Raw genomic sequence first — 23,213 nt, 5'->3', positions numbered from 1 at the left:
TTCATATCTTTTGTTATATCACTTAAGTTACAACTTGCATAATTCTTCCTTCTCTTTCTCAGAGAGCCATACCAGCTTAAAGAAGAATTTTTCAAAAAAATAGAGAGAAAAGAGAAAACAAAACATTAAAAAGTAAAAGCATCCCTATTATTCTATTATTCAGCCTATTTTGTACACATTTAAGATTGACTTGAGCCACTCACCCTGAAGCATTTCTGATCTGGTACTTCTTATGGTATTAGAGTACAAAGGAACACAGCTTCTCTGTGGCAAACTACTCATCATGATGGTTTTTAGGTAGATCACTATGTAATTCTCTGCCACTCTATTTTTTTGATCTTGTGAATAGTGGCATCTATACAATGAATAAAGTGTTCAATTATTCACTGATATTGTCAGTAGAGTTACATATTAGAATAAATGTTTCACCTATTCTGGGAAACAAGTTTGTAATCATATGAGAAAAATTATTATATCTATATCTTTCATATATATATATATCTTCTCAGAGATCCTATTGTTGGTCTTATACTATGGAGAAGTTAAAGACAGAAAGTAAATTTCTATATTTAGTATATATATATTGTATGCGTATGTGTGTGTGTGTGTGTGTGTGTGTATACATATGTATAAAGATGTTCATAAGAGGAAACCAAGATGGTGGAGAGGACACACATGTCTTTCTGAGCTCTCCTTTACCCTCAAAATATTTTACGAAACTCAGCTTCTGAATTAGTGCTTGGCTGTCAGAACCCATGAATATTAGGAGTACAGCACATTACCATAGAAGATAATCTTGAAATTCACTAGAAAAGATCTATTTTCATTAACTGTATGGGGACTGAATGGGGCTAGGCCAAGCTCAGACTCAGGCAGATAGGCAGTGAGAGCATGGAGAACAGCTCACACTGAGAGACCAGAGGGAGGTGGGAGGTGAGTCTCACCAGCAGAAAATCTGCAGGGAAAATTGTACCACAGTGTTGGCTACTCTGCCCGGCAGCAATCAGGTAGATTAGCAGAGAACCATAAACACAGAGGGTAAAAGACTATAACCCCAAAATGCTAGAGTCTCTCAGGACCTGACCACACTCACCCAGCACTGAGAGGAACTCAGCACAATCTCAGAACTCAACCACTAATCCCAGCACCACCACTGCTGCTTCACTCCCACTTCCTGTTGTGTATAAAGGCAGCTTAGAAATACCCCACTGCCCCATAAGCAGAACAAAGCATTGTTTTTTTGTTTGTTTGTTTGTTTTTGTTTTAATAAGTAAAAAGACAAAGCAGACTCTAACTATAGATAGCTTCTATACTGAAAGAGAGCAGATTTCAAACCCTGAAGACACTAAAAACAGTTTGTCTCTAGATGAAAACCCACAGATGCATATGATCTGATCCCCACCACATAAGACTCTCATAGAAGAAATTAAAAAGGATCTTAAAAGAGACCTAGAAGAAAAATGGGGAAAGGAAAGGAAAGGTTTGCAAGATGGTCTTGAAAAGGCATATAACTAATTAAAAGATAGAATGGAAAAAGAAAACAACCCCTGAAAAACAGAATTTGTGAATTGGATAAAGAAAATAACTCCTTAAAAATAAAAATGGCAAAATGGAAAAAAATTCCATAGAAAAAATAACTCGTTTAAAAATTCAATTGTACAAATATAAAAAAATAAAAAAGGAAATGAAGGAAATAATTTATTAAAAATCAGAATTGAGCAAATGGAAATGAATGACTCAAGGAGACATTAAGAATCAGTCAAGCAAAACCAAAAAATGAAAAAAACAGAAAAAAACTGTTAAATACCTACTTGGGAAAATAACAGACCTGGAAAATAGATCTAGGAGAGAGAATCTAAGGATTATTGGACTCCCAAAAATCATGATAAAGAAAGACTCTAGACACTATTTTTCAGGAAATTATCAAAGAGAACTGCCCAGAGGTCATAGAATCAGAAGGTAAAAAATAACCATTGAAAGAATTCATTAATCACCTACTAAAAGAGGTCCCAAAATTAGAACTCCAAGAAATATTGTGGCTAAATTCCAGAACTATCAGACCAAGGAAAAAAATTCAAATACTGAGGAGCCACAATAAGGATTACTCAGGATCTATCAGTGTCCACATTAAAGGATCGAAGGGCCTGGAATCTGATATTCCAAAAGGCAAAGGAACTTGGTATGCAGCCAAGAATAATTTACCTAGCCAAAGTGAGCGTTTTCTTCCAGGGAAGAAGATGGACATTCAATGAAATAGATGAATTCCATTTATTTCTGATAAAATAAACAGAGCTAAACAACAACAACAACAAAATTTGACCTCCAAATATAGGACTCAAGAGAAGCATAAAAAGGTAAAAAGAATTCTTGAGAACTGTATTTCTGTTATGGGTATACACAAAAAAACACATGTATAACCTGGTTTTGCAGTTATAATATAAAAAAAGAAACTAGAGGTGAAAAGGAAATTGTACCAGAAAAAGGGTAAAGTGAGGATACTACATCTCATGAAGAGGCAAAAGAAACCTATTATATCTGAGGGAAAGAAGAGAGGGGGATGAATATAGTGTGAATCTTACTCTCATCAGAATTGGCTCAAAGAGAAAATATTAGACATATTTCATTTACAGAGAAACTTCTCCCACTTCATTGGAAAGTAGGAGGGGAAAAGTGAAAAGGAAAGTAATAAGATAAATAGAAGGGAATACAGAAAATAATAAAAGAAACATTTAAGAAAAGGGGAGGGATTTTAAGGGGGAGGGAGGGACTCTAAAGAGAGAGGGCTGCATGAGGCAAGTGGTGCTCATAAATTAAATACTGGAGAGGGGTTAAGGGGGAAAGGAAAAAAGAAAAGCATAATCTAGGGATAATAAGATAGCAGGAAATATTTTAACAGTAAATGTGAATGGGGTAAACTCTCCCATAAAGCAGAGGCAGATAGCAAACTAGATTAAAAGCCAGAATCCTACAATATATTGTTTACAGGAAACACACTTGAAACAGGACGATATATACAGAGCAAAAGGTAAAAAGGCTGGAGCAGAATCTGCTATGCTTCAGGTGAAGTCAAAAAAAGCAGGGCTAGCCATCTTGATCTCAGATCAAGCAAAAGCAAAAATTGATCTAATTAAAAGAGATAAAGAAGGACACACTATATTCACACTATATCTTGTTAAAGGGTAGCATAGATAATGAAGCAATATCAATCCTAAACATTTATGCACCAAGTGGTATAGTATCTAAATTCCTAAAGGAGAAGTTAAGAAAGCTGCAAGAAGCAACAGACAGCAAAACACTAATAGTGGGAGATCACAACATTGCACTCTCAAAACTATATAAATCAAACCACAAAATAAATAAGACAGAAGTTAAAGAGGTAAATAGAACACTAGAAAAGTTAGGTATGATAGATCTTTGGAGAAAACGAAATGGAGACAGAAAGGAGTACACTTTCTTCTTAACAGTTCATGGAACCTATACAAAAACTGGCCATATATTAGGAAATAAAGACCTCAAATTCAAATGCAGAAAGGCAGAAATAGTAAATCCATCCTTTTCAGATCACGATGCAATAAAAATTACATTCAATAAAAAGCCAGGGGAAAATAGACCAAAAAATAATTGGAAAATAAATAATCTCATCCTAAAGAATGAATGAGTAAAACAGCAAATTATAGACACAATTAAATATTTCACCCAATAGAATGACAATAATGAGACAACATACCAAAGTGTGTGAGATGTAGCCAAAGCAATAATAAGGGGAAATTTTATATCTCTAAAGGCTTACTTGAATAAAACAGAGAAAGAGAAAATCAATGAAGTAGGCTTGCAACTAAAAAAGCTAGAAAAAGAGCAAATTTAAAACTCCCAATCAAATACTAAACTTAAAAATTCTAAAAATAAAAGATGAGATTAATAAAATTGAAAGTAAAAAAAAAACTATTGAATTAATACAGAAAACTAAGAGTTGGTTCTATGAAAAAAGCTAACAAAATAGATAAACCTTTGGTAAATTTGATTAGAAAAAGGAAAGAGGAAAATCAAATTGTTAGTCTTAAAAAAGAAAAGGGAGAACATTCCACTAATGAAAAGGAAATTAGGAGTTACTTTGCCCAATTTCTTGCCAATAAATTTGATAACTTAAATGAAATGGATGAATAATGTCAAAAATATAGGTCACCCAGATTAACAGAGGAAGAACTAAATTGATTAAATAGTCCTATTTTAGAAAAAGAAATAGAACAAGCTATTAATTAAGTCCTTAAGAACAAATTCCCAGGACAAAATGGATTTACATGTGAATTCTACCAAACATTTAAAGAACAATTAACCCCAATAATATAAAATATTACAAAAAATAGTGCATGAAGGAGTTCTACCAAATTCCTTTAATGACAAAGACATGTTACTGGTACCTACACCAGGTAGGACAAAAACAGAGAAAGAAATTTATACACCAATCTCCCTAATGAATATTGATAATTTTCTTAAATAAAATATTAGCAAAGAGATTACAGAAAAGCATCCCCAGGATAATACATCATGACCAAGTAGGATTTATACCAGGAATGCAGGGCTGGTTCAATATTAGGAAAACTATTAGCATAATTAACTATATTAATAACCAAATTAACAAAAACTTTATGATCATCTCAATATGTGCAGAAAAAGCATTTGATAAAATCCAACACCCATTCCTATTAAAAACACTAGAGAGTATAGGAATAAATGGACATTTCCTTAAAGTAGTCAGTGGCATATATTTAAAACCATCAATTAGCATCATATGTAATGGGGATAAACTGGAACCATTCCCAATAAGATCAGGAATGAAACAAGGTTGCCCACTATCACCATTGCTATTCAATATTATATTAGAAATGCTAGCTTTGGCAATAAGAGATGAAAAAGAGATTAAAGGAATTAGAGTCTACCTTTGGCAATAAGAGATGAAAAAGAGATTAAAGGAATTAGAGTAGGTAATGAGGAAACCAAATTCTCACTCTTTGCAGATGATATGATAGTACACTTAGAGAACCAAAAAAATCTACTTAAAAACTATTAGAAATAATCCACAACTTTAGAAATGTTGCAGTATACAAAATAAGTCCACATAAATCATCAGCATTTTTATACATCATCAACAAAATCCAACAGCAAGAGATACAAAGAGAAATTCTATTTAAAATAACTGTTGATAGTATAAAATATTTGGGACTCTCTCTGCCTAGGGAAAGTCAGGAACTATATGAGTTTTGCTATATGAGCAAAATTACAAAAAAAACTTTCCACACAAATAAAGTCAAATCTAAACAATTGGAAAAATCTTAAGTGCTCTTGGCTATCCAAGTGAATATAATGTATATATTATAATATAATATATGTCAAGTGAATATAATAAAGATGACGATGCTACCTAAACTAATCTGTTTATTTAGTGCTATACCAATCAGAATCCCAAGAAACTATTTTAATGACCTAGAAAAAATGACAACAAAATTCATTTGAAAGAACAAAAGTTAAGAATTTCAAGAGAACTAATGAAAAAAAATCTAATGAAGGTGGCCTAGCTGTACCTGATCTAACACTATATTACAAAACAGTAGTCACCAAAACCATTTGGTATTGGCTAAGAAGTAGATTATTGGAATAGGTTAGGTTCACAGGATAAAATAGTCAATAACTATGGCAATCTATTGTAAAAACCCCAACTTTTGGGATAAGAATTCACTATTTGACAAAAACTGCTGGGAAAATTGGAAATTAGTATGGCAGAAACTAGGAATGGACCCACATTTAACACTGTACACCAAGATAAGATCAAAATGAGTTCATGATCTAGGCATAAAGAACGAGATTATAAATAAATTAGAAGAACATAGGATTGTTTATCTCTCAGCCCTATGAAGGAGGAAGGAATTTGTTACCAAAGAAGAACTAGAGAATATTATGATCCCAAAATAGGAAAATTTTGATTATATCAAGATCAAAAGCTTCTGTACAAACAAAACTAATGCAGACAAGATTAGAAGGGAAGCAATACACTGGGAAAACATTTTTACAGTTAAATGTTCTGATAAAGGTCTCATTTCCAAAATATATAGAGAATTGACTCTAATTTATAAGAAATCAAGCCATGCTCCAATTGATTGTCAAAAGATATGAACAGACAATTTTCAGATGAAGAAAATGAAACTCTTTCTAGTCACAAGAAAAGGTGCTCCAAATCACTATAAATCAGAGAAATGCAAATTAAGACAACTCTGAGATACCACTCCATACCTCTCATATTGGCTAAGATGACAAGAAAAGATAATGATGAATATTGGAGGGGATGTAGGAAAACTGGGACCCTGGTGCATTCTTGGTGGAGTTGTAAATAGATCCAAACATTCTAGAGAGCAATTTGGAACTATTCTAAAAAAGTTATCAAATTGTCAATACCCTTTGATCCAGCAGTGTTACTACTGGTCACGTATCCCAAAGAGATAATAAAGAAGGAAAAGGGACCTTCAGGTGCAAAAATGTTTGTGACAGCCCTTTTCATATTGGCTAGAAACTAGAAATTGAATGGATGCCCATCAATTGGAGAATGGCTGAGTAAATTATGGTATACAAATGTTATGGAATATTATTGTTTTGCAAGAAATGACCAGCAGGACAAATACAGCGAGGCTTGGAGAGACTTACATGGACTGATGTTAAATAAAATGAACAGAACCAGGAGATCATTACACACTGAAGCAACAATACTATAAGAGGATCAATTCTGATGGAAGTGCTTCTCTTCAACAATGTGAGGATCCAAATCAGTTCCAGTTGATCAGTAATGAACAGAACCAGCTACACCCAGTGAAAAAACACTGAGAAATGACTGTGGACCACAACATAGCATTTTCACTCTTTCTGTTATTATTTGCTTGCATTCTTCTCAGGTTATTTTTACTTTCTTTCTAAATCTGATTTTTCTTGTACAGCAAGATAACGGTAGAAATATGTATACATATATTGTATTTAACATATACTTTAACATATTTAACATGTATTGGATTACCTGTCATCTAGGGAAGGGGGTGGAGGGAAGGAGAGGAAAAATTGGAACAGAAATTTTTGCAAGATGTCAATGTTGAGAAATTGCTCATGCATATGTTCTATCAATAAAAAGCTTTAAAAAAAGATGTTTATAAGAGCACTTTTGCAATAGTAAATAACTGGAAACAAAGTGCATACTCCTCAACTGTGAAATGGCTAAATAAATTGTAGTATATGAATATCATGGAATTTTATTGAGTTGTAAAAAATTACAAATAAATGAATTCAGAATTTGATGGGAATATATATTCCACCCCCCAACCCCAGTCTACTTACTTCAACTCTTTATAAGTTCACAGAAGTTTCCCATCAAATTCTGTGTACACACATACACACACACACACACAGGGAGAATATTCACATAGGAAGAAGAAGTGTGTAACAGAGACAATCTCAAAGCCAGAAAGATCTAGGTTCAAGCTCAACTTCTGATACATAGTGATTGCATGAACCTGAACCATACAATTCTCCATGTCCTAAGCAACTGTCTAAAATATAAATTGGAGAGAATGTATAATGCTACATTCTGCTTTGGTAGAGAAATTTCTCACTTGCAAGGTCCATATGTCAGTAACTTCTTGTTTCCCATTCCCCATTCATATATCCATATTAATGTATGGATAGAGTGAAATGGGGACAGGTGTATTTGCATGATTGCCAGTAGTACTGTGTTTCCCCGATAATAAGCCCTCCCCTTACTGTGTAAGATTCCTCTAAAATAAGCCCTCCCCCGAAAATAAGCCCTATTGAGATTGCTACTATAGTGAAGGTGATCCCCCACACTACACGCTACATTACGGTACCCTCTGTATGCACCACCCCCTCCCACCCCCACCCCCCAATGTGAAGTCATGGGATAAAATTACTGATAGCTGTGTAGCCAAGCCATTATGAGCAGGTTACCTGGACAAGACATGTTCATTTAAAGAGAGCTATATTGCTGGACATGACAGATTGGGTCCACTTCTTCTGAAGGAAATAGAGGCGCAAGACATCCAGGACGGAATTCAGGGTATGGACACTTATGACAATGTTGGTGAAGAAGATGACATGATCATTATTGAATAAAGGTACTTTTTTTCACATTTACCTGTTTATTAAAATTGCTATCAATGTTCATTAAAATAAGCCCTCCCCTGAAAATAAGCCCTCTGGTGTTTTTCTGTCCAAAAAAATTAATAAGACAGTGTCTTATTATCGGGGAAACATGGTAGCTACCAGTTCTTCTCTTCCCCTCATAGCATGAGGCACACCTGGTTTAATCTAGACCTTGAAGGAAGTAGAATAGAATAGGAATAAAATAAAGAGGTAAAAAGGTAAACATACTTTGCAATTCACTGATACTATGACCCATATGAACTGTGTGTCTCTAGGGATGAAGGGAATTGATTCTCTAGAGAGACAACTTGAATTATTTCCCTTCTTGAAGCTTTAACCTTTGGATGATGCTATTGGTCCCTGAAATTGGTACTCATCATTATGGAGAGGAGAGGGGGGTATTATTTGGTCCCTTAGTAACCCAAGTTATTTTCCAATCATTGTAAAACTGTCTGTGGCAGTGTTACACGTGTGGAACTATATAGATTTCTGGAGTATCAAAGAAGATGATATTATTAATATCTTTTCTGCATTCTGCTTGCCCTATGTTTTATGATGATACTTATATGAGAGTTATAAATTTGTCTGGTTTGCATGCTTCCAGAGCGGAGGCCTTCTGGGTAGGAATATGAATCATATAGAATATTAATATCTGGTGTTTGCTTTGGCCCCACATATACTAAAATTGGAACAATTCAGAGAAAATTAGCATGGCTCCTGAATAAGGATGATATGCACATTTGTGAATAATTCTTTTTTTTAATTGAAAGCCATTTAAGGTGGAATCTGCATCTAAGTGAGTCTAAAACTGTGGGCATATGTTATATTTATGCCTTTAATTGAAATTACATTTGCATCAGATTCATTGATGTGTATAAGGAAGAAAAAAAGAATTCACATTGATGTAAATTAGAGCCATGAAGTTTCCATGAGAATTGGTTACCATTATTGTTAGTGAATATGTGTATACCAGTATAATTCTGATTGAGTGATATCTCAACATATCACTAATAGTCTCATGTTGTGCCTCTCACTTTGCTATATTTTAAAAATATCTCTTAAAAGTATCCACAGATAGGGTCCTAGGGTCAGATTCACCTCAGACACTCAATTCTTCCTAGCTGTGTGATCCTGGCAAAGTCACTTAACCCCAATTGCCTTGTCAGAAAATAGGAATCCTGAAAGCCAATGGTGACTACAGTGAGAATACTAGATTTGAGGTGGCATATAGCTTATTTTCAGTAATTTCTTTTGTGATATTTAATCTTCTATTCCTGTACATAAACCTCAAATTCTTTTTGAATAATTGGGAACACCTTTTCCTTAGAGGGTTGCAGTTCCAAAACAGGAATAACTGAAGTTAGAAATTTGTCCATGGTACCATTTACTATTTAACAAATACTTCTAAAAAAACATTACAGGCAATTTAGTCACAAAAATTGTACAAAAAAAAATCTTTCACTAAGTCTGATAGAAACAGAATTAGGCTTATATTTAATTAATAGAAATTATGTGTAACTTGAAAAAAAATATGGATTCATTTGAATTTGTGGGGGGTTTTTTCCTATGTTTTTGTTTGTTTTGTTGAGGCAATTGGGGTTAAGTGACTTGCCCAGGGTCACACAGGTAGGCAGTGTTAAAAATGTTTGAGATCAGATTTGAATTCAGGTCCTCCTGACTTCAGGGCTGGAATTCTATCTACTGTACCACCTAGATGCCCCAAAGAAAAATAGAATGGATGAACAGACTTCAGAGACTATTCCTAAATTTATTTCCTCATTCCAAATAATATTAGAAAATAGATGCCATATCAATGCTCCAATATCCATTTTAATCTTAATAAAAATTCTGAGAATTTGTTAATAAACATGGATCATGATTAAACAAAACATTTGTCTTTAGTGCATTTAGTTGGCTTCCTAGAAAGAATTCAACAAAATCTCAGAAGAAAGATTAAAAAAAAAAAGGAATAAAAGAAAACCTTCATATATACCATTGTGTTCATAAACAAAAAATGGCATAATCTCTGAGGTACATAATATATGCTAACACTTGAATTTTACAGTGAAATCTTAAAATGTAAGATTTTCCATTTTCTTCTTTAAATTAAAAAAAAAAACTCAAAAGTAATTCAAAGGGCAATATCCTTGGATTACTCACAACCTTTGTTTTCAAAATGCCACTACAATATACAAGCTATAAAAATAATTTAAAATAATCCTGGACTTCATGTCAGTCTTCAATTTGGGCAGAGTCCATTGTGCTTTGATGTGAAGGAGTGGTTATTACAGTGCCTGGCATAATATACATACTAAATAAATACTTTTTGACTGACTATTATTGGCTGACTGGCACTAAAAATGATAATGATTTGATGGGTGTGATAAAGGAAAGGTATAAGGAAAAATTTCAAGAATTTTTTACTTGCCACCACTTGTAAGCAAAATCTTCAGCACTTTGTAAGCAATTTTGGCTTCCCTGAATTCATCAATATTCTAAGACAAATCTTGTTAGAGTTGCTGTTCTTAAAGTATATAAATGTTTTCTCAGATCCATTACCCATACTAAGAGTGACTGGAGTGGGATCTAGTGTTATTCAACTTATTATATGTAATAAAGAGACTTAGAATCTAATGTCCAGAAATGTTTCTAATATCTTAGGAATTCTCTTACCTATCCTTAAAGTCCTTGGAGCTGTCATCTAGAAAATAACTCACTGACAACAGTATTTGAATCTTATATGTAATTATTAATGATTCGATATGGAAATTTTCCCCAGAGTTAGGGATTGATGATTAGCCTAGAGATACTTAAGATTAACTACACGTTAAAGCCAAGAACACTTTACATACAACAGAACATTTTCATGAGCTAGAAATTATCACTAACTTCTTTTTCTTAGGCAGCACATTGTCCATTGACTTGTATTGAAAGATAGCTTAGAAGATGAAATCCAGAAGGTCATCTCTCCCTTTGGGAAGGTTGTAAGTGTAGTTTGGTGCACATTTGACAACAAGTTTAAAAGAAAAGTGAAGATCTCTCAAGAAGTGGTGCTCTTCAACTTCTTGAGCAGAAAAATCTAGACCTACCCTATTCATTAAACAGCTGCCTCCTTGGATTGTTTTGTTAATATGGCAAGATAACCAAGCCCTACAGCCAAGGTCACAAAAACTGGAATGGAGTCAGTTTGACAGCATTAATGTTGTCCTTGTTGCAACATAATTCCATGGAATAGCTATGTGTAAAAAAACAAATGATGGTGAATATCCAAGCATTATGGTGTAGTTTTGGTACATGTGCATATTTAGAGTTTGTCATGTTTCTACCATCAATGGTATTGTGCCCATACTTGGAACTTAAATGTTGTGAGTTGTATAGTATCATCTTTACTATACCATGTTATCTTAAAATAATATTACTAGAGAATGAAAATTAACATGTCTTTGTAACAAAATAAAATATACATTTATTAAGTACCTTTGATATATATGGCTATATTTATTAAGAAACAGAATGATCCTCAATCTTTGCCTACAAGAAGCTTATATCCTACTAAGGAAAAAAACCTGTAAAATATAAGTATGTGCAAGATCATTTGAGAGGAAGAGAGCACTAGCAACTAGGGGGATTAGGAAAGGCAAAGATCTCTACTCTCCAGGATCTACTCTTCTGGCTAATGATTATTAACTTTATGAGAAATATATATTCTACTTAGTTTAAAAAAATTAAAAAGGAAAGGAATCCCTCTCCTGCATTTAAGTGGTAAGAAGAGAGTAAATGAGAAACAAATGAAAAGTAGCCCATTTACTAAATTTTATAATCCATATTGACTATTCTCAGAAGTACAGATGTGGAAATCCCACCTGCAGCTGGGCCACATTCAGGCCAAATATATGAGTCCAACAGTTATGCAATGTAACATGAACCACTCATAAAGGACTTGATTTTGTAATCCTCACTCAGGGAGTTCTTGCTTTGAAGTCAGTGGACTGAAATCAGGAGTGGGCTATGCCTCTTTTACATTCATGTTTTCCCAACAAAAGCAGCATTTCACTCTAGATGCTGAAAGGCATGTATGAAATATTATTGAAAACATAATTTTGCCACTCACATAGCAATTTGAAGATTGCCCAATTAACAAACTCTTATCTGAGGGATTCTGGACAAGGGTATCACTGTATGCCAGCAAGGAAACAATTTGTATGTGAAAAAAACTAAACTTCACAAAAATAACCTCTTTTCAAATTTGGAAGATTTCAGGTCAAGGTGATAGGAGAAGAAAGGATGAAGAAAAAAGAAAAAGGAAGGAATAAGAGGTAAAAAAATAAAGAAATTGAGAAAATAAAAAGTATTTTTTTTTATTTTGAAGAGGAAAAGTATCCTTCAGAGTAACACAATGAAGAAATAAATGTATCAGGAATCAGAATAGGTCGTTGTGAATTAGAGTCTGGTACATGCTACTTGCTCATTTTGAGATAATTCACTTAATGTAAATGAGCATCATTTTACTTATCTGTAAAATAAAGACTTGACTGAATGAATTTTAATACTCCTTTCAACTCTAAATCTGAGATCTTTAGTACTAAGTTGTTGCTAATACATACTCACTACAATTAATTATTATTTTCCCTTTCTCCCTGCTCTCTTTATCTTGATAGATAAGTAATATCTCTTATTTTTTTCAAGCTGTTTCTCAAAATATAATCAATTCTAGAAAGCCTTCACAGAATTAAGGAGTTGGAAACAATTTCAGTGGTAATTCAACCCATAAACATACAAGAATATCTTATATACTACAAAAGTGGCTATTCTTTGCTTGAAACTCTTTAGTTAGGAGGAACCATATAGCTTCTGAACCAGACTTGTAAATAGCTCTAAATTTAGAAGTCTATTGAAGGTAGATCAAATAGCTTGGGAGAACCAGCTGTTAAATTTTCAGTATGAATATTTACACTTAAAAAATTTACAAAGCTAAAAATCAGGACATGACTTATTGTTTTGTTGATTATTTACTTTAGAAAGTAATAGAGAACATGTTAAAAATAACAGATTAAACTTGAAAGTGTGTCACATGTACATTATCTTCCCAGAGACCCAGATGTTAAATGTTTACTGGCTCCAACTGGTAAAACTTTTATCTTTACGTCAAACCTAAATTTGTTCTTTTCAGCTATAACCCCTTGCTCCTCCTTATACCCTCTGGAACCAAGTAGAACAAAAATCCCTTTTCCATATTTGAGCCTTTCTAATTTTTGAAAAAAATATTCTCAAAGTATTTTATTCTCTAAGCCAAACATCTCCCAGCTCCTTCAGTAGATTTTTCTATGTTTTAAACTCCAGAGTCTCCATCATGCTAATTGACCTCTTAACAAATTGCAATCTCCAGTTTACTAAAGTCAAAGTATTTCTGACTCTTCAGCTATTACCCATTGTTTAAAGCTATCCCTCTCAGGTTTTTCTCACCTACAAATCTGATGATTATTTCATTAATATCTTCATTCAAGTCATTAACCAAAAACATTAAATAACACAGGAGCAATGATAGATCACTGATAATTTTTTCCACTGTAGTTCACTGTTCTTGGGCTGAGTGTTAGTATAAAGGATAGATTAGGATGAAATAAAAATAAATTAGTATTTTAATAATCCAAGAATGAATTGATGAGGATGATGATACCAGACACTAGGATGTCATTGACAAAACTGCATAGAGCCAAGAGAAATCTTGAAAGAAGAAATAGTGACTTAGTGATAACTTGGATGAGGAGTAAAGATTATGACTCCATGGAAGGGATCTATAAAATAAGCTTCATAAGGTGATTACCTGAATACTCTTGATATTCTAGTTTCATCTCATACAGGGAATAACTCTATAAAAGCATAGAAAGAAAAATATATAGAACTAACACTTTCTCCTGGCTCCCCCAACTAAAAAACTTGATTGTAAGTTGTTTACATTGTAGGAGGGGCAAAGAATTGAACTTTTGTTCTGACTTCCAAGTAGTAATTGCTCTTCAATGTCTTGCTCTCACTACCTACAAATCACTTTAAATATTCCATTCATTTAAAGAAAACATATTTAAATTCCCAAACCACCCACCAAAAAAAAATGCTACCAAAAGAGATTCTGACAATAGGAGGTTCATGGCATTCCTCTTGAGATTAAAGAATGTGGCTATTCTGCTACAGAGAGAGTGAATGCTGGTTACTTTTTAATATCCCTGTTTTGCAGCATAATGAAATAATTTGATATTTCATCAGAACAGTAGATTCAATTGTAAGAGTGACTCCATTGATGAATTTTCAAACTGTACTATATTTTTTAGCTTCAAAAATTCCTCTACTCCCTATACCTTAGAGATTTGCTTCATAGGATTTTAATACTGAGGGCCAGTGAGAAACTTTGGCCATCAATTAGAAATGCTTAACTGTGAATCTAAGAATGACTTCTTAATAGAAAGTAGCATTTAGAGATCTTTGTAATTAATTCTCTCTTCTTAAAACAGATGATGGGGCAGCTAGGTGGCACAGTAGATAGAGCACCACACCTGAACTCAGGAGGAACTGAGTTCAAATTTGACCTCAGACACTTAACAAGTCCTAGCTATGTGATCCTGGGTTAAGTCACTTAACCCCTACTGCCTCAGCAAAAAAAAAAAAAAAGTATGAGAAAGTTAAGAAGAAGTTATAATGCAATTTATCCAACATCGCTAAGGTTATTATATATAGAAAGATATAACTATATATGTACTAAGGTTATTAGTAGTAGAACTGGAGTTTGAACTGAGGTTCTGTCTTTCCAATTATAGTGTCCTTTCTACTATAGACCAGAGCCATTTTGGAGATCTATGATAAACTTTAAATCTGGAGGACACCTTCAACTTAAGAAAAACAAAATATTTTGTAAGGGGAGAAAGGGTCTACTTCAAAATATTCCCAAATGCCATTCCCAAATGCATGCACCAGTTATTTTTTTTTTGCCAAACATATATGTGTTATGCTATCATATAGATTAAGTTTTAGTATAGATTAGCTTAAGAGGACCACTAGAAACTCATCTCAACCAGTAAAGCTATTCCTTACTGGGAAGATGGCAGAATAGGTCAATAAATTTCAAGCTCTCCAGTTTCGCCCACAAATGAACAATTTTGCAGCTCAGGATGAACACAGACCAGTAAGAAAAACAAAGAAGACTTAGAACAGAATTGGAGTCTTCCTGGGACAACCAAAGAAGGCAGTAAGAAAAATCTTAAACTGGGGATTAATTAGTGTGAAGTACAAACACCTTCCAGGCTAGTTCCAGACAAACACCAAGTAGAGAACCCTAAGGTTAACTGGATGTGGCTAGAGTCTCTGCAGGAACCACCAGAACATTTACCTCCCAGACTCTATGGAGTCAGGGGTCTGAGTTGGAAAGGCTGAGTAAACCTGGGCTGATTAGGAACACCAGGCTCAGCTATGCTTCAGAGACAGGTCCTGGCTGAGGAGTCAAAACATGGTGTGTTCAGAAGCAGTAGGACAGGAACTCTGTTGACTGCCAGCACTTGCAGGAGCCGGAAGCTCTTGGTTTAGGGTTTCAGGACAGAGGGGAAAGCAGAAGTGATGCTAGAGACATTACCCTCCTGTCCCGGGCTTAAATATGCTTACACTAATGCTTCTCATTTTTTTTAAAATTTAATTTAATTTAATAATAACTTTGTATTGACAGAATCCATGCCAGGGTAATTTTTTACAACATTATCCCTTGCACTCGCTTATGTTTCATTTTTTCCCCTCCCTCCCTCCACCCCCCCCCAGATGGCAAGCAGTCCTATATATGTTAAATATGTTGCAGTATATCCTAGATACAATACGTATTTGCAGAACTGAACAGTTCTCCTGTTGCACAGGGAGAATTGGATTCAGAAGGTAAAAATAACTCGGGAAGAAAATCAAAAATGCAAATAGTTCATATTCGTTTCCCAGTGTTCCTTCACTGGGTGTAGCTGTCTCTGTCCATCATTTATCCATTGAAACTCAGTTAGGTCTCTTTGTCATAGAAATCCACTTCCATCAAAATACATCCTCATACAATATCATTGTCGAAGTGTATAATGATCTCCTGGTTCTCCTCATCTCACTTAGTAATGCTTCTCATTTAAAAAAAAAAATTAATTGACAAAGGAGAAAGAACCCAACCACATAATATTTACCATCAAATTAGGGAAGAATGGGCTTCATCTTCAGGGGAAGACAGTGAAATAAAAAAAGTCTCTTTTACCCCAAAGAGTAACACTAAATGGCTCTCTGGACAGAAAGAATTTATAGAAGAACTCCAAAAAGAACTTAAAAATCAAATGACAGATATTGAGGTAAAACTAAAAATATTAAAGATAAAAACCATCCAAGAAAAGCAAGATTATTTTTTAAAAGTTAAGCTACTAGAAAAGGAGATATTCTTTTTTTCTTTTTCTTTTTCTTTTCTTTTCTTTCTTTTTTTAAAAAATAATTATAGCTTTTTATTGACAGAACCCAAGCCTGGGTAATTTTTTACAACATTATCCCTTGAACTCGCTTCTGCTCCTATTTTCCCCTCTCTTCCTCCACCCCCTCCCCCAGATGGCAAGCAGTCCTATACATGTTAAATATGTCACAGTATTTCCTAGATACAACATATGTGTGCAGAACCGAACAGTTCTTTTGTTGTACAGGAAGAATTGGATTCAGAAGGTAAAAATAACTGGGGAAGAAAAACAAAAATGCAAACAGTTTACATTCATTTCCCAATGTTCTTTCTTTGGGTGTAGCTGCTTCTGTCCATCATTGATCAATTGGAACTGAGTTAGATCTTCTCTTTGTCAAAGAAATCCACTTCCATCAGAATACATCCTCATACAGTATCATTGTTGAAGTATATAATGATCTCTTGGTTCTGCTCATTTCACTTAGCATCAGTTCATGTAAGTCTCTCCAAGCTTCTCTGTATTCATCCTGCTGGTCATTTCTTACAGAACAATAATATTCCATAACATTCATATACCACAATTTACCCAACCATTCTCCAATTGATGGGCATCCATTCATTTTCCACTTTCTAGCCACTACAAACAGGGCTGCCACAAACATTTTGGCACATACAGGTCCCTTCTTTAGTATCTCTTTGGGGTATAAGTCCAGTAGTAGCACTGCTGGATCAAAGGGTATGCACAGTTTGATAACTTTGGGGGCATAATTCCAGATTGTTCTCCAGAATGGTTGGATTTGTTCACAACTCCATCAACAATGCATCAGTGTCCCAGTTTTCTTGCATCCCCTCCAACATTTACCATTATTTTTTTCCTGTCATCTTAGCCAATCTGACAGCTGTGTATAATATCTCAGAGTTGTCTTAATTTGCATTTCTCTGATCAATAGTGATTTGGAACACTCTTTCATATGAGTGGTAATAGTTTCATTTTCATCATCTGAAAATTGTCTGTTCATATCCTTTGACCATTTATCAATTGGAGAATGGCTTGATTTCTTATAAATTGGAGTTAATTCTCTCTATATTTTGGAAATGAGGCCTTTATCAGAACCTTTGACTGTGAAGATGCTTTCCCAGTTTGTTGCTTTCCTTCTAATCTTGTTTGCCTTAGTTTTGTTTGTACAAAGGCCTTTTAATTTGATGTAATCAAAATTTTCAATTTTGTGATCAATAATGGTCTCTAGTTCATCTTTGGTCACAAATTTCTTCTTCCTCAACAAGTCTGAGAGATAAACCATCTTATGTTCTTCTAATTTATTTATAATCTCGTTCTTTATGCCTAGGTCATGGACCCATTTTGATCTTATCTTGATAGAAGGTGGTAAGTATGGGTCCATGCATAATTTCTGCCATACTAATTTCCAGTTATCCCAGCAGTTTTTGTCAAATAATGAATTCTTATCCCAAAAGTTAGGATCTTTGGGTTTGTCAAACACTAGATTGCTATAGTTGACTATTTTGTCTTGTAAACTTAACCTGTTCCACTGATCAACTAATTTATTTCTTAGCCAATACCAAATGGTTTTGGTGACTGCTGCTTTATGATATAGTTTTAGATCAGGTACAGCTAGGCCACCTTCATTTGATTTTTTTTTCATTAATTCCCTTAAGATTCTCGATCTTTTGTTCTTCCATATGAATTTTGTTGTTATTTTTTCTAGATCATTAAAATATTTTCTTAGAAGACTGATTGGTATAGGACTAAATAAATAGATTAGTTGAGGGAGTGTTGTCATCTTTATTATATTCGCTCAGCCTATCCAAGAGCACTTAATATTTTTCCAATTATTTAAATCTGACTTTATTTGTGTGGAAAGTTTTTTGTAATTTTGCTCATATAATTTCTGATTTCCTGTGCTAGGTAGCTTCCCAAATATTTTATGCTGTTGACAGTTATTTTGAATGGAATTTCTCTTTGTATCTCTTGCTGCTGGATTTTGTTGGTGATGTATAAAATGCTGAGGATTTATGGGGATTTATTTTGTATCCTTCAATTTTGCTAAAGTTATAAATTATTTCTAAAAACTTTTTAGTAGAATCTCTGGGGTTCTCTAAGTATATATCATCTGCAAAGAGTGATAGTTTGGTTTCCTCACTGTCTACTCTAATTCCTTTAATCTCTTTTTCAACTCTTATTGCCAAGGCTAGCATTTCTAATACAATATTGAATAATAATGGTGATAGTGGGCAACCTTGCTTCACTCCAGATCTTACTGGGAAAGATTCCAGTTTTTCCCCATTGCATATGATGCTTACTGATGGTTTTAAATATATGCTCCTGTCTATTTTAAGGAAAAGTCCATTTATTCCTATTCAAGGAGATAGATTCTTAAAGAAAAATAAAATAATTATACCCAGAAGAGCAGGTGTTAATGGTTCTGTTATCTTGGAAGGAGTTCTCCAGTAGAGTCTTGCAGAAACTATGTTTCATTGTATGCCATTTAGCATTTTTATCAATGAGTTGGATACAGGCATTATACATAAATGACATTTATCAAGTTTTCATGTGGCACAAAACTGGGAGAATGATTTAACATATGAATGAAAGTAAGGATCTCTAAAATTCTTAATGGACTAAAATGTGGGGATATCTCCAATGAGGTAAAATTTAATAAGAATAAGTTGGATGGCTTGGATTCAAAAACTTAACTTCAAAAATATAAAATGAGGAAAGTATGGCTAGAATAGCAGTTTATCCAAAAGAGATCTGAGGGTTAAGATAGAAAGCTTATTGACAATCAAATGTGTGACATAATAAAAGAAAGCAAAAAGCTAATGTAATTTGGGGCTATATTAGAGGTGATAGAGGCAAAAAACATGAAAGATTAGAGAAGCAGTCTATCTACTGTATTGTTCCACAATCAAATCCCATCTAGAAAATCTCAGTTCTGAGTGACACTTTTAGGAATAGCAGTATCCTGTAAAGGAATACCAGGATGTTAAAAGATTGAAAGAGAATTAGTATCTAAAAGGAATGACTTTTTTTTTTCATCTTTTTTTCAAAATAAACTGGCAGAGTTCACTTCTAGGGATTCAAAATTTCATGTCATCTTGTTTACAATAGCGACTAAATAAATGAATTAGTGTGTATTTAACAGTGAAAAATTGTATAGTTGTTCAAAACTATTTTTTTTTTGGTCTATTTGAAGTCCTATAAAATAACATGCAAGAGGATACTGGATGTGGAAAGTTGTCCGCAGTTGTCATTTAAAATGTAAAAAAAAATTTGGAAGTAGGATAGAGGAATAGAAAGAGGACTAAACTCCAGGACAGAGAATTTAAGAGTTATGTCTAGATATTAGCCAGGGACCCAGATGTCAAGGGTCCTTAACTTGAGGGCCTGGATTCAGGATGTAGGGATAAATTGCAAAGAGTCCATGAACTTGAATTTTCCAAAAAAAAAAATCACTAATCTTTATTTTCCTTTGTTATCCTATCTATTTTATTATGTTTTGTGCATTTAAAAACATAATTTTGAGAAAAGATCCATAGATTTCATCAGACTACCAAATGGGTCCATGGTAGGAAAAAAGTTAAGAAATCTGGAATTTAGGCAAATTACTTAATCTTTCTGGATTTTAGTTCTTTACCTACAGAATAGGAACTATGAGTCTGGAAATATTTGGAAAGGGTCATGGTGAGGAAACTGTTCTGTAAATATTAAAGTACAATGTATACTGTTATATGCTATGTCTAGATGTCCCTGAACAACTACAGTAAAAATCCAGAAGGCAGAGTCATGTAACTCCTATCTTCAGGCTGTATGAACTTCACACACACACACACACACAAAGACTTATCAGTCTTTGATAAAATTTTAGTAGTTAGTTAAATACAATTGTTTCCTTTTCTTCTTCACATATTAGGCAACATGATATTTCCAAATCTTACCCTGATACAATTACTTTATGCTATCCTGTGGACTCTTTGAAAGATGTAAAGTCATAGAAAAATGATAGAAGGATGATAATATATTTATTATTTGCATTGAATTGTATTGATATTTCCAGAGGCCCAAAGAAATAAATTTCAAATGATAAACTTGGAAAAGCCACTAAGCACTCTACTATTGAAACAGAAATGATGCAACTTTGAGACCACATGATGAGAATAGAATGGACTTTAGATACTGTGGAAAATCTGCTCAGAGGAGATATTCTCTCCTCCATAACCAGCGAAACAAGGATAATATTTCAATAGCTCAGTGGAACCAGTGGCAGACACTGATCCTGGCAATTGGTTATTAGACAATTAGAAGAAATTCAATATGGAAACTATGACATTTTTCAAAAAGATACCAGAGAGTTTGAGGATGTGATTTAGTGATAGAGCATGTGTAATATCTGTAAGATCCGAATTCTATTCCTGATATCTTTATCTACTTTGGAAAATTTACTTATTTACTTTGGAAAATAGTAAGGTACAATGGAAAGGAAAGAAGACTGGATTTCAATTCAGGGAACCTAGGTTTAAATGTTAATTTAGCTACTTCCTTTATGTGACCTTAGGCAAGCTATTTAACTTCTCTGGAGTTCAATGTCTGCATCTATAAATAAGAGATTGGATTAGATGAATTGCAAGGTATTTTCCAGTTCTAAGTCTGTGATTCCAGGAAAAGAATTCTTTGAGTCAGAGCCAAGGCATGCCACAAAGGTGATATATTACTGGCAGGGAACTGAAGCAGAAAATAATAGAAAAGTTTTGGAGGGTCACAAGGGACCTGCCCTTAACTTAAATTTCTTGAAGACCTTTGTGATCAAGACTCAAATTTTTGCAAGATCTTCAAAAGTCAGTACAGTATTTCTGACATCACCTATCTATGTAAAATTCCTCCACACTGCAGGAACTAGCAAACATATTTTTAGACAAAGCAATAGCAAAAATACACAATTTAAAAAAAAAAAAAGATAAACAGGAAATTACCTTTGGCATAAAGACATCATAGACAATGAATTAACATCAATATTTAACACATCCACCAAATGGCATAGCAGTTATATACTTAAAGAAAAGTTAAGTGAACCACAGGGAAAAATAGATAGCAAACTATATTTGCTGCAGAAAATAATTTACCCCTTTTAGACCCAGAAAATTTAATTAAATAAGAAAAAATAAAACCCTTAATAAAAGTTTACAAAAGTTAGATATGATAGATTTTACTCAGTGGGAACATAGAGGAGTATATATGGCATCCCTACAAAAATTGACTGTGAATTAGGGAATAAATATACACAAATATCACACACAAATGTATGCATTATAAATGTATAGAAAAATAGAATGATTAGTTAATTTGATTCTTTAAGAGAGTTACCATAGAATTTAAGAGAGAGTTAAGAAAAAGGGGAAAGGTTAATTCACAGTAATTGAAGGAATAAAGGAAGTTATTTGAAATGATTTTGTTCAAATGTATGCTACCAAGTTGGCAATTTGAAATGTATTGAATATATATGTTAACATATATATAATATATATGTATGTATGTATCTATCTATATATGTGTGTTTGTGTTAACACACACACACATACACACACACACATATACATAAAATGACCAAAATAACCAAATACGAAATAAAGCATTTGACTTAATTTCAGGGAAAAAAAGAAATTGTGAACATAAATGAACCTCCAAAGGGGGGAAAAACAGGACACATATACACACACATATACAAAATATATGTGTATGTATATGTATACATATATATTGATAGACCAATTCTAGATCTTATTTTCATTTATATAGTAAACTATCAGATTAAGAATTTTTTTCCAGAAATACAGATTAGTATTTTGTATGAATTGTTCATGAAATACATATATTTACATATGTAATTACATTAAAGATAAAATTAATTGGGATAATCATAGTCTGCTTTTAATGTATAATGTATAATGTATAATTTTAATGTATAATGTATAATTTTAATGTATAATTTAATGTAAAGCAATTATTTGATTGCTTGAAGTCTATATGGTCCCATAGTCAGCATAGGTCAGAAGTAAGTCTTGAACCCATGGTTTTATATATAAACACATACACACACACACACACACACACACACACACACACACACACACACACACACCACTCTAAATTCAATTTAACTCAATTTGTAACAGTCCAGTAGAGGGGCAGCTAGATGATACAGTGGATACAGTACCAGCACTAAAGTTAAAAGACTTGATTTCAAATCTAACCTCACTTAACCCTTCCTGTCTGTGTGACTTAACCCCAGTTGCCTCACCAAAATAAAAAAAATAAAAAATGTCCAGCAGACCACACAAGGCACATGCATATTTAAAATGAAAGCATTGAATTAAGAGGATAGATAAATAAACAGATAAAGATAGACAAACAAACATGTATTGGTAAATGAAAATTGTATAGCATCTGACCTCTGGCACCACTTATTTTATAAATAAGGAATTTGAGTTTCAGAGAAATGAACTAATTTTTCCAGTGTCACACACATAATGTATGTATGTGTATGTCCTATATTTAAAAAAAAAA

General features: G+C 33.4%; 1 non-coding gene across 1 annotated transcript; it reads left to right on the top strand.

Moving 5' to 3' along the window:
* The first annotated feature begins 8,850 nt into the window (after positions 1-8,850).
* LOC127546011 (U6 spliceosomal RNA) lies at positions 8,851-8,955 on the top strand. The gene has a single exon (XR_007949884.1). It is a non-coding gene; the product is annotated as a U6 spliceosomal RNA (small nuclear RNA).
* Positions 8,956-23,213: the final 14,258 nt, after the last annotated feature.

The sequence above is a fragment of the Antechinus flavipes genome, chromosome 1 (assembly GCF_016432865.1).
Source record: "Antechinus flavipes isolate AdamAnt ecotype Samford, QLD, Australia chromosome 1, AdamAnt_v2, whole genome shotgun sequence".
In the NCBI taxonomy this organism is placed as follows: domain Eukaryota; kingdom Metazoa; phylum Chordata; class Mammalia; order Dasyuromorphia; family Dasyuridae; genus Antechinus; species Antechinus flavipes.
This window is presented reverse-complemented; position numbering and strand designations above follow the sequence as displayed.